Source organism: Octodon degus, unplaced genomic scaffold (genome assembly GCF_000260255.1).
Source record: "Octodon degus isolate 3935 unplaced genomic scaffold, OctDeg1.0 scaffold00078, whole genome shotgun sequence".
In the NCBI taxonomy this organism is placed as follows: Eukaryota; Metazoa; Chordata; class Mammalia; order Rodentia; family Octodontidae; genus Octodon; species Octodon degus.
The window spans coordinates 5,627,938-5,644,400 of record NW_004524654.1 but is presented as its reverse complement, the minus strand read 5'-3'; the positions used below and the strand labels follow the sequence as shown (position 1 = coordinate 5,644,400).

Sequence of the window (16,463 nt, the reverse complement as noted above, 5' to 3'; positions counted from 1 at the left end):
ATTATAAACAATGAGAAAAATTGCTCATAGGCCATGTAGCCATAGTATTTTAATATTTTAATAGGTTATTTTTGATGAATTCTGGTCAGCCCCGAGATCCTAGAATCTGCACTATCTCCACAGGCATGTATGTGCTTTGAGGTATTCTGCTGACATATTAGTGTCATGGCATGGATTGGGGTCATCTACTTCTTTTGGCAGTTAAGTTGCATATCTAGAATGTGATAATAGGGAAAATTGGGTAAAAAATTTAGTAGTGAAAAATGGGGATGATGGCTCAGTGGAATAAGTGCTTCCCTGGCAAGCGCAAGGGCCTGAGTTCAATCCCCAGTTCCACAAAAATAAAATAAAATAAAATAACAATTAAAAAAAGAAAAATGGGGATGAAAGATGATTCCATATATTAATATTAGCAAAAATTTAAAGGAAGACAAATGAAAAGGGAGAGAGTAAAACTGAGAATGAATAAGACACAGGAGAAAGAAGTCAGGCAAAAAGATATGGATAAAAGCAGACAGGATACAAAGTGACAGGGAGAGTGCCTTTAACCTCTACAAATTATGTTGGGAGAAAAAAAGGCAAAAGGAAGAGAAGCACACATATATAGAGATGCTCATAAAGGAAAAAAATTATAAAATAATAGAGTGAAAGTGTGCAGAAAAGTGTACACAAAGAGGAAAACAAGCAAAGAATTAAAAAAAATTAAAAGTAAAATAAAAATGAAACAATGATGCAATCAATAAAGAATAATAAAAGAAAGTTTTCTATTGTTCTGGGTGTAGAGCTCTTTCCTCAGCCTAGGATTCCAGAGCTCAAGCCAGGACATGTCTCCGTTCATGTTGGAAAGTCTAAGGTGGCAGTCTACCCCTAGAATGGCGCTGGGTGAAGAGAGCTGATACAGTGAGAACAGGACACTCAGGTGGGCTTCTGATCCTTTGGAATTCAAGTTGAACCTGGCCTGTGATGGCAGGAGCCAAGTCCGCATTTCACCAGGCCCTGCCTCTCAGCCAGACTCTCCCTACTCTACTCTCTAACTCTCAGTAATCTTCCATGATTGTCTTTCCCATACCCACTGTGAGAGTTTGGCAGTGTGAGGCAGCCAAGGAGCTGGGACCTGGATTCAAATACTCAGCCTTTCCCTACAGTGGCATCCTTGCCACTGTGGGACTGTAGCTGCGGGCACTGGTACCAAAGTTACTCATCAACCAACAACTGTGCAAAGCTCTTCTGGAAGCAGAGTCCCAAGCTCTCCCTGCTGTTTCCAACTGCAAGTGATTTTGTTCATCGTGATGCAGTTCTCTGGATCAGGAGCAAAAATATTTCAGCGATCCTTAGGTTCATAAACGTGATGATTGGGTGCTCATGTCATCCAATGCATGAGATGTGCCTCCCTCAAACCTTGTTACAACGTGGGCACATTACCCATCTGACATAAAAAAAAAAATTTAGTTTTGCTTTGTCTCCCAGCTGGTGTGCCAGCTACTGTCAGTGCAGTGGTCCTGCAATGTAATGGGCTGTTTCTGTATCATCCTCTTCTCCGCAATGTAATGGGCTGTTTCTGTATCATCCTGGGTAACTTCCACTCACTTTGATTCCTCTCCCAGCTATTATTTTCCAGACTGTAGACACTTGGAGAAGTTTCTGGCACTCACTGTTCTGCCATTTTGGGAAAAACCTCATAGATCTTTAGTCTTGTTCTCCTAAGTTCTCATTACACATGGCTTTAAGCCACTATTCTGGCTGCTCCAGCTTTCTAACCCCAATTTTTTGTGGCTTTTCTAGTGATGTCATTTGCTGAGATTGAGAATGCTGGCCAATCTAGGTGGTTACCTTAAAGACCAATTTTTCTGTATTCTTTTCTCATTGAAGTATCATTTACATACAGTAAAACAAATCCTTTAATCCTTTAAAGTATATGCTTCTGTGAGTTGACCACGATCAAGGCTTTTACATCACACCTGTTATTGTGCCTTTTCCCAGTCAATCACATCATTCAACAACCTGCGACCACCATTCTCAATTCTGACTCTATAGCTTTCTTTTCTGGAATGTTGTATAAATGCAATAAAAAATATGCAGCTTTTTGTGTAGCTTCTTTCTTTCTTTCTTTCTTTTTTTTTTTTTTAGCTTCTTTCACTAACATAAAACTTTTGAGATTTATTTGTTGTGTTGAGTTGTACTTTCTCTCTTTTTTAACATTTATTTATTTGGTACAGGGTCTCTTAGTGAACTCTTAGTGATCTTCCTGTTTCAGCCTCCCCAGCACTGAGATTACAGATGTGCACCACCATGCCTGGTTTCGGTGACTGTCATAGCATGCAGTACCAGGGATTGAACCCAGTCCTTGCGCTTGCCAGGCAGGCACTTACACCACTGAGCCATCTCCCCAACCCACTTTCTCTCTTTTTATTGCTTAATTTTGTCTTAAATTCCTGAATTAAACCCAAGACCCTAGACATGGTCTATTCTGATTAACATAACAGAAAAAATGATCATACTCCCCTTTAATTAGAATGGTTTCAATAGAAAGCAAAATTACATTAGCTTTCTTAGCAGTAAGATTGAAAAGTTGTTTCATTTAAGCTACGGTCAACTAAAAATCTCAAGTTATTTTAATAGAGATTGCTGTTTGGCAATTGCTAGAAACTAGTTGGTGTTTGGCATCCAAATACTACTTACAAGTTTTTCTCTTATAGCATTTTTAAAAACTAAGATCTATTTCATAGAACATAAATTTACCATTTTAAGGTATACACTTTGATGTATGTACTATATTTTACAGCTATCATCATTAACTAATTCTGGAACATTTTCATTAACCCCTAAAAGAAAACCTGTACTTATTAGTAATTAGTTCCTATTCTCTCCTTCCTCATCCATTGGCAATTACTAGTTTATTTATGCATTTATAGATTTGTCTATTTTGGATATTACTTTATAATGGGACCTTATAATATGTGATCTTTTGTGTCCAATTTCTTTCATTTTGCATTTGTTTTCAAGACTTCCACGTTATAAGATGTAATAGTACCTCATTTTGGGGCTAATATTCCATTATTCTTATGTCACATCTTATTTGCTCATCAGTTGCTGGACAGTTAGATTTTTCCCACCTTTTATGTGTTATGATGACTGCTGCTATGAATCTCTATGTAAAAGTGTTTATAAGCTAATACATTTGTAAACTATTTTGTGTAAATATACTTAGGTGTGGAATTGTTGGGTCACATGACAATTCTATTTGATTTTCTGAGGAATTGCCAAACTTTTTTACAGAACTATTTGCCATTTGCTTTTATGTTCATCGCTGGGCAAATGTCATTTCTCTAAAAGGTAGCCTAGTGATTTTAAGGGGGAAAACAGGGATTATTTTGGCCTCTGGATTCCTTTTCTAGAAGGTATAGGGTAGAGCTAAAATGATAAATAATGCAGAATTGGGAGGAAAGGTGACAGAGACAAGGTCCAGGGAAGAGGTTGCTTCACGAAACAAAGAGATCAGACAAACAAACATGGAAGATGTGGGCCAGGCCCAGTCAGAAATGAGCTCAGGAATGATAATCAAGGGGAATGAGAGAGGGAAAGAGAGGATCCCAGCCGAGGTGATCCAGAGAGAATTCAGTATTCATTTTCTTGAAAACTACAAATGCAGAAGGAGAAGTGGCTTCTACAAACCTGGGAAGAGGCATTAGGATAACCAGTTGGGATGCTGTCTCTGAGACCTTCCCTCAAGGGGGTCTCAGATTTGCTCAGGCTCAGCTTGGGCCAGTGCCTTGGAGGACTTGTTAGAACACTTGCTTCTAACTGAGCTTATGATTCAGTAGGCCTGTATCAAGGCTCAAGAATTTCTGTCCTAGAAACCGGGCATGAAGGTGCCTGCCTATAATCTCAGCACTGGGGAGGATGAAACAGCAGGATTGCTACAAGTCCAAGCTGAATAGTAAGACCTTGTACAAAATACATAAAATTTTTTTAAAAAATTATGTTTTAAAAGTTCTCCCATGATACTTATGCTGCTGTCAGTGGCCGAACATATTTTGAGAATCTCTGCCTTAAGGAACGGAAAATTTAAGGAATAGCTTTATTCCACCGAAAATCATTTTGAGTAAGAGAGATATCTCTTTTCACCTCTTCAAGATTTACCGTTTCCAGCAAATTTAAAACTGTTGGGAGGGCTGTCAAAATAGCTCAGCGGATTAAAGTGTCTACAAGCAGGCACAAGGGCCAAAGGTTTGATCTCCAGGCCTGCTGTGCAGGCCCCACCCCTGGGAGAGCAGAGACAGCAATTGAGACTGGGAGTGGTGGCGCAAGCCTGTTATCCCAGCTCTTGGGAGGCTGTAAACAGGACAATCACTATGAGTCCGATGTAGTAGTGAGACCCTGAATACCCTGTAGACCCTTCCTTAAAATAAATAAATAAATAAATAAATAAAAAATAAAAACAGTTGCAGACCAGGGATATAGCTCAGCAGCATAAGTGTCTACCTGGCAAGCACAAAGTCCTGAGTTCAATTCCTAGTACAAAAAAAAAAAAAAAAAAAATTCATAAAACTACTGTTTGCCATTGTCCCCTATCCTTAATTTACATGACTTCTATGTCTATCTTGCTTGGCTTTTAGGGAGAAGACTGGAAAATAAAGAAAATGACAAGGTTTGATGCTGCTATGACTGAAATAGCAAGAAGGTGACATGGGAAGGACTCTGATTTAGTGCTTTTATTTATCGTGCTGATCCTTCACTGGTCTGAGGATTTCCTAAAGGTTCTTCTTAGTAACTATCAACAATTTTCCTTGGAATAAACCTGCTGCTCCATGGTGTTTGAGAATGAGAGGAAAAACTAGGAATCATAGTTCATATGCAATGATATGTGCAGTGCATTGGGGTTGGCAAATTCTGGGGTGGAAAGATAAATGATAACAATTGCAGTATTGTTGGTGGAAGATGAAGCAATATCAGTACTTTTCAAGGACTTTGCCAGGTGTCTTGCCACATGCATTGAAAGGTGTATTATGGAGAACTGGCAGTAGTTCAGTGAGCATGGATGTAGCAGAGCCTTAGAAATTTGTCTCCCTCAACTACATAGAGACAAACTTGTGACTCTCATCGTATGAAGACAACACTTTTGAAGGTGATAACACAACAACTTGGATCCTGGCTTGCTTTCTGACCATGTGGAGCAAAACCACCCTGTTAGTCTGGACTTCGCACCATCTCAAATGTTGAGAGACAAATTTATTTTTTTAAGCCACTGTACTTTTGAGCCTCTTAATTATAGCAACTTAGTTTGTCCTTTGACAACCAAGGGTGTGTTAAAAACATGCCATAAATATTTGAGGATAGAAGACATGAAATCGTAGAAATAAAGGTAGTGCATGCTAAGTGCTGAGGCAGAAGAAAGGGAAATCACTTTGGGCTAGAGATGTCAGAAAAGGATTTTGCCTCCCTCAGGGTTTGCCAAAGGGGAATATATACATGAATCCATATATCTACACATATATGTATACATGTACAGACAGACTTATTTTAGGAAATTGGCTCATGCAGTGTGGAGGCTGGCAAGTCTGAAATCTATAGGGCAGGCAAGCAGGCAGGCAGGAAACTCAAGCAGGAGTTAATGCAGCAAGCTTGAGACAGAATTTCTTCTTCTGTAAACCTCAATTTTTTCCTTTAAGTGATTTGATGAATCCTATGGGAATTATTGAGGATAAAATTTATTGGAAGTCTGCCGATCATAGATGTTAACCACATCTACAAAAATACCTTCACAACATCTGGATTAGTGCTTCCTTAAATAACTCAGTACCAATCCCTACCCCGGTTGACACTTAAAACCAGTCATCACAGTTTTCCACAGGAAGTGGTATTTAAGCTTAGCCTTGAAGAATGGATAAGATTTCAGTAAGCAAATGGCTTATATCAGGCTGATTTTCACACACTTATTATCTGGCCATGTGTTCCTGAAGCTATAACTTGCCTGGAGACAAACTGCCTAATTTAAGCCTTGGTTCCATATGGAGAACAAGATAATTTAAACCCACAGTCTGGTTCAATCAGTGAGCTAAATGCTGCAGTTCTAAAGGACTATTTGTTCAGATAATGCAATACTGAATGGCGCAAGTGTTCCTGATTACTCCCACATGGACACTGGCCTGACATTTGCAGAGTTGCTTCAGTGAACTTCTGGCAAGAACAGAACAGTAGTCTCTTGCTCTCTCTCTCTCTCTCTCTCTCTCTCTCTCTCCTCTCTCATCCCCCCAGAGCTTTATACAATGGTGTTCAGAAACTTGGATGCCACAAGCTCTTCATGAAGATAGGTCACAAGACAAGACTTATGCAATTCACAAATCCTTGTGAAATTCAAGTACTTGAACTTCTACTGAGAAAAACTAAAGCTTTCAATTCATCCAAAGGTGTGTTTTTATCTGACAAGATGAGGAAGGAATTAACTTGCTTGACATCAGCACTACTTCTTGGTAATATAAGTAGGCAACTATGTGGAAATATCCCACCAGATGGCTCTCCTGACTGCCTCAAAGTTTCCACCATCTGCTTAAATTTATCAGCTCTAGGGTTTCATTTCCTTCCACTAAGACTTGATCACTTTTGAAACATTTTAGACTTTTTGAGAAAAAGATTTACATAGAAGAATAGAGATGGTAGGAACCTAAAGATAAAATATTTGGAGGCGGAATGTAGTTGATTTTAAAGATAAATTTTGTTAAATTTACTATAAGCTAAACTCCTCTTACTACCTGGTTAGAAAACTTAAGTGTGATTCAGTGTCAGCTATCATGGTCCTATTTTTTCTCAACCCAAAAAATAGACTATACATATAGGTATAATCCATGAGAGGAAACTTGAATGTAAGCTCAATGTAAGACTAGCACCCTTGAAAGAGCCACTCTAGGTCTGTACTCTCTTTTACTACACCCCAAAAAACCTAGATGAATAGAAAAAACTGAGACAACCATTTCTCAGATACTGATTAATATAGCACTACAATGTCCAAGAGAACAGAATAAGTAAGATGAACCCTATGCTTGCTCTGGTTTTCCTCCTAAAGGCAGGTTTTTGAAAGTTGTTCAGGAAAGGCGAACCCAAATGGAGACTAGCAGTTCTGTAGAGTAGACATAGAGATCATAAATAATGGATAGAGAAATATTTACAGGAAAGGGATGCAGAAATCTGCTCAGAAAAATCTTTTTGAGACTGTAGCTGACCGTTAACTTGTGTTTACAGAGAGTAAAACTCCATGAGGCTAGACAAAGAACCAGGAATAAATAATTCCTGGGGGAATGTAAGCCAAAAAGTGCCCAAAGCTCACACAGAATTCAAACAGAATCTGGTTCCCACAAGTTACAGTGGCGAGACTCATGAAGAATTCAGTAGACCTCACGTAGGTTAAATTTTAGTAATGGGACCAATCCAGTCTAGGTCTAGAGGGAAAAGCATATTCTAAAACAACAACAACAACAAAAACTTAAAAGCAGGCCTGGGAAAAGCAAATTTGTGAAGAACTTCCTGCCAAAACAAAGTCCAACGATTTTAAAGAAATCTATACTATTCAGCACTTGGTAGTAGGAGATTAAAGTCCAACATCCAATAAAAATTACTAGGCACGTGAAGACACAAGAAAATGTGATCCATAATGCAGAAGAAAAAATCAGGTAATTAAAAGCAGACCTAGAAATGACAAAGGATAGATTTAGATGAGAAACTTAAAACAACTATGAGAAATAATATAAATATCTTCAGCAGTTTAAAAGAATGTGTGAACATAATGTGATCAGTGAAAAGCATGAAAGCCTTGGGGGAAAAAAAAGGCATTTTTTTAGAGAAAATATGTTGAAAATAAAAAAGTCACTGAAAAAATTAAAAGTAGCTATTGTAAAGGTAAGGATCAGTATACTTGAAGATGAAGTGAAAGAAACTACCTAAAATGAAACAGAAAGAAAATAAAGATTGAGTCTAAGAGTACAAGCAGAAACAGAAAAGAGGCTGCTGGGGACAGATGAATTAAAATTCCTTCTTTCTACTTAAAATACAACCATGAGTCTAGATGGGCAAAGATGTTACTGGGTCTTCTGCCAAAGAAATTTTATTATTAAAAATAACATACATACACATATACACACTACAAATACACATGTATATGTGTTGTCGTAATCAGTATTTGCAAGATAGTCTGATTTAATGCAGGACACAAGTTTACAAGATGCTTACACTATCTGCCCACAGAGCCAAATGTAGGAGAGTGCAGGAGATGTGCCCATAAGCCAAAATCTGAAGGCTTGGAGCCCACGGCAAATACGGGCTTTGGAGTCTGTATCAGGAGGCTGAGGAATCTGTGATGAAAGACTTAAGGGTCTGTGTGGGAAAGCTCAAAGGCTGATGCTGGAGCCTAGAGAGTCTATACCAGTGGAACTGGAAGGCCGGTGTTGGAAGCTGTAGAACCTGCTCTCAAAGCCAGGATATAACACTCAAGATGAAGGCGAAGACCAGAGCACCTCCAAAGAGAACAGCAGCTATCCTTGGCGAAGGCACAGACAGGAGCTCAGCCCAAGAGAACAGCTGAAGCCTCTCCAAAGAAAAGCAGCCAGAACGAAGCTCTTCCAAGGAAGATCAGCTGAAATCCTTCCCTCCCTTTCTCCTTTTATACAGTTCCAACAGCAAGCTTCCCTAAGTGGGCCTTCAATCCCCAGAACCATGCTGACTCAATTTAGCTGGGCGCTCCCCTTCAGGTTGACTATCAATTAACCACCACCACATATGTTTACATAAATTAGATGCTACACATTCTCCTACTCTTTTGTCATTTAATAATGCCTTGGAGATTTTTCAGTGTTAGTACGTGGCAATTTTCTTATTCCCAATTTTAAGGTGGATTAATTTTTGAAATGTGAAATATATTCACACTTCAAAATAGAACTGAAAAGTATGCATCAACACTAAGTTTGTCCTCTATCTGCTCTCACACACCTTTCCTTGCTCTTAGGTAACCACTTTTATCTGTGCTGTGCATCCTTTGAGAGATTCTCGATACATATGGAAGCAAAATTAATGTATGTTCTTGTTTTACAACTTTTAACACAACATGCTATTTATATACATGATGTTGGAAAATATTTTTTTTGAAATTAAGTCTCAAAACTGTTTCCTATCAGTACATCACTGTCTCATTGGTTCTTTACAGGTATAGTATTTCACTGTATGTGTGTACAGTAATTTACTTACCCAGATTTTAATCAACTCCATATAACCTTGTATACACATCAGTTTACATCGTGCAAGTGACTTGGTAGGATATGTCCTCAGAAATTAGGTTTCTGACCCTTTTATACAAATTAATCCAGTGGAGGATGGGATTGTTATGTTAGATTTGCTGAAAAGAAACTCTTAGAAAGTTTTGTAAGAAACTGGCTAGCTCCCATTTCTTTGAACTTAAAGCGTTGGTATTTCATACTTTTTTCCCTCAACTATTTAAGTTCTCCTTGCCAATTCTGAAATAAAAGGAAGATCTCTTGGGATACCTTTGGCCATTGTGCATTAATATTACAAGTCTTGTCCTAACAATCTACTTCCTCAGCTCCACTGAAAATTGAGGTCATGACATGGTTGTCTTCCTTCCCTAGACCCAAAACTCTACAGTGGGTCAGGCTTGGTTAGCCCAAAATGTAAGCTGAGGTATGAACTTGGAAGTAACAGAACTGCAAAGATTCTTGAGTTCCACGGAGAGCAATGGCACTAGCGCCAGGAAGCCCCAAGGATAAATGTTTGGGATTCTCGAGGGCTGAATGGTCTGTGGAACCTGACTGGAAGCCAGAAATCAGTCAAAGCCAAAGAGATACATTGACAGGTGTATCAAAAGCTAAGAACATTTGGTGCCAGAAACAACTCAGGAGCCAGTTACTAGGCCTAGGGCAAAGACTGAGAGGAAAAAGTCAGGTTCAAAAGCTGACTTTAAAAAAAAAATGACTTAAGCAAGAATAACATCAAAAACAATTTCCAGAGCGTCTACTACTGTCCACTATGCTAAATATAGGCAATAAACACAGTTGTGTTACTGCCTTTTACAACTTATATTCAGCATGTGGGCAGACAATGAAATGCTCAGCAAAGCCTATCAGGTAGTGTAAGTTCAATAGAGGGAAGTATACCATGTACAGCAGCTAGAAGCTCTCCATTTGTGCAAGACAAAGTCTATTTTACATCTGCTTTGTTAAAACTGTCCACCAAAAATGCCTGCCTAAAGTGTGTATCCTAAAAGTGAATTCTAGTTTCTATCCTAGAGGATAAACAATTTATACATATTTATTTATTTGTTGGTTTACTTTGTGGTACTAGGGCCTTTGTACTGAACTGTATCTCCAGCCCCATATCTTTTGAGACAGGGTCATTTGAAGTCATTAAATTATTTAGGGTGGGTGGGTGTGAACTTGTGCTCTCCTTTCCTCACCCTCTCAGAGTGCAGGAATTGTAGAGATGTTCCACCACACTATATATATATGTATTACCAGGGGTTGAACTCGACCTTGAGTTTGCCAGGCAGGAACTTAAGCCACTGTACTATCTTCTCTGGCCCAGCTTATAACCTTTAAATATAAAACTATTTTTCAACTTCAACATCCTTAACAAGACAGGTAAGGGGAAGGTTAGAAAAGGTAGTAGGAGGGCTAATATGATCAAAGCATGATATATGGATATATAGAAATGTCATGGTCAAACCCGCCAATCTGTATGATTAGTATTCACTAATAGTTAAAATAAAAATAATGATGAAAAAGTCACTTAAGACCCAAGCTCTATAGATATCCTATTGTTCTCTGAGGATCAGTAAGTGTTCTATGTCTCCATTGCCCTAATCTTGCTTTACACCATGACTTGATTCTGATTCTTGGTTTTCTTAAAAAATAAATGAATAAATAAATAAATAAATAAATAAATAAATAAATAAATGCCCTGGTTTGTGTCTTAAAGAGGCAGGCTAAGAGTTTTCCTCTCTACCCTCAGTAAGAAAGACACTGTGATTTCAGACTTCTGGCTTTTAACAGAAAATATATCTCTGTTATTTAAATCACCCAATTTGTGGCATCTTGTTAATAGCAGCCCTATGAAACAGGAGGTAAAACTGTAGGTAATGCTGAATATAAGTTAGTGAACTCTACAGAAGTGTCCTCTAGTGGCCAGCTGCTGGGCTGTGGTCAGCTTGTAGGATCCACTAGTTACAGTCTCTTTGCAGGGTCTCGTTGCTTTTAGGACCTCAACTTTTTTTTCCACTGAAGAACAGAGAAACCCCTTCAGTTTAAATATCAAATTATTTAAACTTATACAAGACTGTGGCTCTGGTCACAATAAAGAACAGCTTTTAAATGATTTTAAATTTATTTTTTCACAGTCAGATGCCCACTCAAGTATTTTTCACAAACACAAGTTCTCATTCCCTGAAACCTTTCTCTTTAGCAACATGAAGTTAAGCTGCAGCTGAGATACTTTGGAACTGATTTGTTGGTTTATTTAATCAAGACTACAGACGTCCTAGATAGATTTCTTAGTACACAAAGTCAAAAGTCCCTGGAAATCCCTTATCTCCACACTAACAAATCTAAGTTGCATATTGAAAAACCAAAGAATAAAAAAAGAAAATCTTTTTTTCAGGCTTCAGGGTGAAATGTCAGGGAAAGGATCCAATAAGCCCTGCTGGAACTATGCACTAAGAGTAAGAAAGCAGGTCTTATGATCGTAGCCATAGCAAAACTAACAAAAGTAGAAGACTAATTTGACAAACAACATAGATATGAAGCCATTGTCAGAAAAGGGAAGGAATATAGGTAAACAGTGTCCATTCCAACGAGCTTCCTGCCTCCTCATTCAGTGTCTCTCTTCTGCCCTCTATTGCTACTCTACCTGAAAAACTAAATAAAAAAATTATTAGTGTATGTTTGCAGTACAACATGTTTATATTCCTTGTATGGAGTTGGTACACATACATAACACATCTCAAATCCTTTTATCATCATTTTTCCTCTTTCCTTCCTTCTCCCTCTTCCTTCTATCTCTTCATTCCCTTTCATTTCAGAAAGACCTATCTCCCTATTTTCTTTAATTTTTTTTTTAAATTGAGTTTCTCTTTTGAGAGAAATTATGTGATATTTAAGCTGTGTGTCTGATTTATTTCACTTAACATTATGGTCTTAAGTTGCATCCATTCTCCTACAAATAACTCAAATTTATCTTTCCTTATAGATTCTGAATAGCCTCCAAAATGAAATATCAAATTATCAACTAACCTTAGCTTCTGTGTTTCAGTGTCATATTTGCATGTTATCACACCTAATAAAAACTTCAGAGACTCAAAAATATCTGATTTTTAATAGCAATTAGTAACTATTATTTTCTAAGTACAGTATAGTAGCTGAGTTTAGTGAGAACTCTTCATGTGATATTTAATTGTTGTGTCAACTTGAATAAGAGACACCTAGCAGATGGTATTGGCACAGTTCTGAGTATGTCTGGATAACTTACTGACGAAGCAAGACCAACACTGGTATAGGTGGCACTAACTCATAGGCTTGTAGGCTGGATGGAATAAAAGGGAAAGAAGAAGGAAGTCTCACTTTTGTTTATTCATAGGAGCACCAGTCTTTGCTATCACCTTTGGATGTTTGTATCCAGGCTTTCAGTGCAGACTCTTCAGCTTTCCAGGGCAGACTTTTGAGGCCTTCCAAGGCAGATACAGACTCACAAGAGACTTGGAGTCTTTGACTCTTGACTGGATCCTCCAGCTCCCTGGTGTACAGAAAGCCATTTTGCATTCCTCCACACCTAACTCTGCAGGTAGCCACTGTAATTCCTTTACATAGGATATAAATATAAATATATATATTCTTCCTCAATTAAACTCTAACCAATACATTTCACATAAAAATACATTCATGTATAAAAGGTTGGCCAGATAGCTGAGCTGACTAAAGCACCTAGCTGAGCTGACTAAAGCATCCTGACTAAAGCAAGGATCAGGGTGTGATCCCTGGCACCACAAGCTGCTGGCCCCATCCCTGGAATACGTTGAGATGGTGACTGAGACTGGGCGTGGTGGTACATGCCTGTAATCCTAGCACTTGGGAGGTTGAAAACAGCAGGATCACTATGTCTGATCTTTGTAGTGAGACCCTGTAGACCCTGTAGTAAATATTTAGAAAAAAATACATTCAAGTATAAATTATTACAAATATTCTCTTCAATATCACTTAAATGAGTACCTATATTCACCTATTTGATAAAATCCAATTCCATCTAGTGGAGGACATCTAACCTAAATTTGAATTAGAAAGTCCTACCATAAAGTACTTGCCTGGAAAGCACAAGGACCTGAGTTCAATCCCCGGTTCCACGTAAAAAAAAAGAAAAAGAAAATCCTGCCATAATTAATTACTCATTTCATTCTCTATTTTTATTTATTTATTTATTTTTATTTTAGGGAAGGGTCTACAGGGTGTTCAGGGTCTCACTGCTAGATCGGACTCATAGTGACCCACCTGTTTACAGCCTTCCAAGAGCTGGGATTACAGGTGCGCACCACCACACCCAATCTCAATTGCCCTCTCAGTGCGCTCCGGGGGCCGGGCCAACACAGCAGACCCAGGGATCAAACCCTCGGCCCCTGAGCCTTCTTGCAGTCTCTTTAATCTGCTGAGCTATTTGGCCGGCCCCCATTCTCTAATCTTATTTCATAGCACTTCATAACATCTGTACTTATATGCTCATTTGTATGAGTGTGTGGGCTGTCTTTTGCTGTATAGTCTCTCCAAGACTTGGTGGCTTAAAACAACACATTTATCATCTTACAGTTCCTAATGGGTCCATTTCTATGGATTCTATTAGTATTGTTTAATTGGCTCTTCCATTCAGAGTCTCTCATAAGGTTTCAATCAAGATGTCACCCAATGATGTCTCATTTAAAGACCTAAGATTTGTTTCTAAATTTCTCAAATGGTTGTTGGTAACATCCACTTCCTGTAGATATTGAAGTGAAGCTTCAATTCTTTATGAATTATTATTGGCTTCTTGCCACATGGGCAAGGATCTCCTAACACAGCAGCAAGCAAGCAAGCAAGCAAGCAAGGGTAAAAAAGAACCAGCAAGAGAAAGAGTTAGCGAGATGGAGCTCACCGTCTTACATAACTAATCATAGATGGGATATAACATCACTTTTGCTCTATTTTATCCATAAGAAATCAATCATTAAGTTTAGCTCACCTAAAAGGAAGCAAGGATTGTTGCAGACCATCTTAGAAACTTGCCAACTACAGTGACTATTTCTGTCCTTCCTATCTCATTAGACTGCAAGCTTTTTGGAAGCCAGTGCCATATAATTTATTCTGTTTTCTTTTCATGTAGTGCAGTATAAGCCAAAAAGCGAGACTCCAATATACTAGTCAAATAATGGTTGAATGAACATATATACCAACTATATATAGTATAAAGCTTACACAAGACAGCACAATCTTAGAATCATTTATGACATGTATTGCTTGATTCATCTTTAATATACATAAACAAGCACATAAAACTTGTTTCAAATATAAGATAAAATGGAGATATTGATGACACATTGATGATATATCTTGAAGTTATCTGTGAAGCAAACAAAATACTAGCTGAAATCATAGGTGTGCAATACAATGTGGCATAAATAAGCATTGTAGGCAGTGTATGCTTTGGAAAAAAACCATCACCAAGGTTCTTTCTATAATCCCTGTCCCTTGATATATGAAAAGAACCTTGAGGAATAGAAGTCAGTAATGGGAGCTTACAAGTGGAAACATCACCTAGACAAAGGTTTAAGGGTAAGGGTATATAGAAGGTTGCAGGAATCCATAGTAAGACAGTTGGCAAGAGAGGAGAGTATCATTTGTAAAAATTTGTCTTAGTACATGTTTACAATACATAATGATTACTCACAATATGGGGAACTGATACATGTACATAACACATTTAAGCTATTTCTCCCCTTCCTTCTTATTCCCCAATTTTTTTGCCAGCATCTGATTCATTTATCTTATAAATTCTCATAGAGCTAATTACCATACATATAGATTAGTAACCAGACTTTTAGGTAAAAAACATGCAAAATACATAAGACAATTACTTTAAGTCAAGGCATACTTTTATATATATTATTCATGCTGGATTAGAATAATTTTTCCTCTCTTTTGCTATTATTTGTCTTTTATTTTGCACTTCATTTATATAAGTTGAATTTCTCATATAAGAGAAACCATGTTCCTCATTGATATGTTTTTGTTTGTTTGTTTTTGTTTCTTCCATCATGTAATCCCCAACAAGTATCCTGAGTAAAAGTTCCTAGAAAAGACTTTCACTATAATAAAGTGCCCTAGGGCTCAGGGTACAACCTTGTAACACATGGCACTCAACAGTGGGTGGCCTTGGGTAATTTTATTACTCATTCCCTGACTCTCAGCTGCCACATTAATAGCATCTACTTTACAACAATGATTAAATACATTAATGCAAAAAAACAGTATGTGGTTGAGCCATGTTATACCCTCAACAAATGCCAGTTGTCAGATGCCATTATTTACATGCTTATGTCACCACAGGGATGGAAAGTTTAACAGAAAAAAAATGTGTTTTAGCCCCCAGGACACAAGATGCCCAGTTTGTCCTTAGTCTCCACAGGTGTTTCATCCTGGGAAGTTACTAGCTGGATTTCATCTGCAAAACTGAGAAAAGCCATCTGAGCTGTTGGGGTAGAAGACATTAACATTTAATCTTTTTTTTTTTTTTTTTTGCGGAACCGGGGATTGAACTCAGATCCTTGCTTTTGCCAGTCAAGCACTTATCCTACCGAGCCATCTCCCCGGCCCCAACATTTAATCTTCTAATTGGACGGAGGTAGATGCATTCTTGTCAATGTAGAAGACTCTGTCAGGGGTGGCAGAGAAGCCAAATCCAGCATCCTACTTGTACTTCCAGCTCATGGCCTGGTCATAGTCCTGCTGCAACTTCTGCTGCAGGGTGTTGGTTGCCACCTTGCTGAGGGCCATGTTGGGGCTTGTGTTCATGCTAGGGGACTTTGGTTAACCAAAGGGGACAGATTCTTAGTCTCCCATAAGTTTGAGAAATTTCAGTTTCCGTTCCTTGTTTTCAAAATCTGCAGTTTCCCACTGGCCAAAATGGATTTCCATCCACTTCCTGGATTCAGATGCTCCTGTCTTGTCTGACTTGAGATCAGTCTCTTTTTGCAAGGCCTTTTGCCTTACCTGGTCTATGTGTGCCTCATCCATGTTGCCTTTCTTCTCTATCACCATCTCTAGGTCTGTGTCTGACTCCTCATTGCAAAGGTCTACTGTGCTTTTCTTCTTCTTCTTCTTCTTCTTCTTCTTCTTCTTCTTCTTCTTCTTCTTCTTCTTCTTCTTCTTCTTCTTCTTCTTCTTCTTCTCTCT

General features: G+C 38.2%; 1 non-coding gene and 1 pseudogene across 1 annotated transcript; one reads left to right on the top strand and one right to left on the bottom strand.

Annotated features, from left to right (window-relative positions):
* Positions 1 to 1,327: 1,327 nt before the first annotated feature.
* LOC111818076 lies at positions 1,328 to 1,432 on the top strand. Its single transcript, XR_002822148.1, has one exon. It is a non-coding gene; the product is annotated as a small nucleolar RNA U13 (small nucleolar RNA).
* A 14,458-nt stretch (positions 1,433 to 15,890) lies between these two features.
* LOC101566849 overlaps positions 15,891 to 16,463 on the bottom strand; it is a 1,470-nt pseudogene continuing 897 nt past the window's right edge.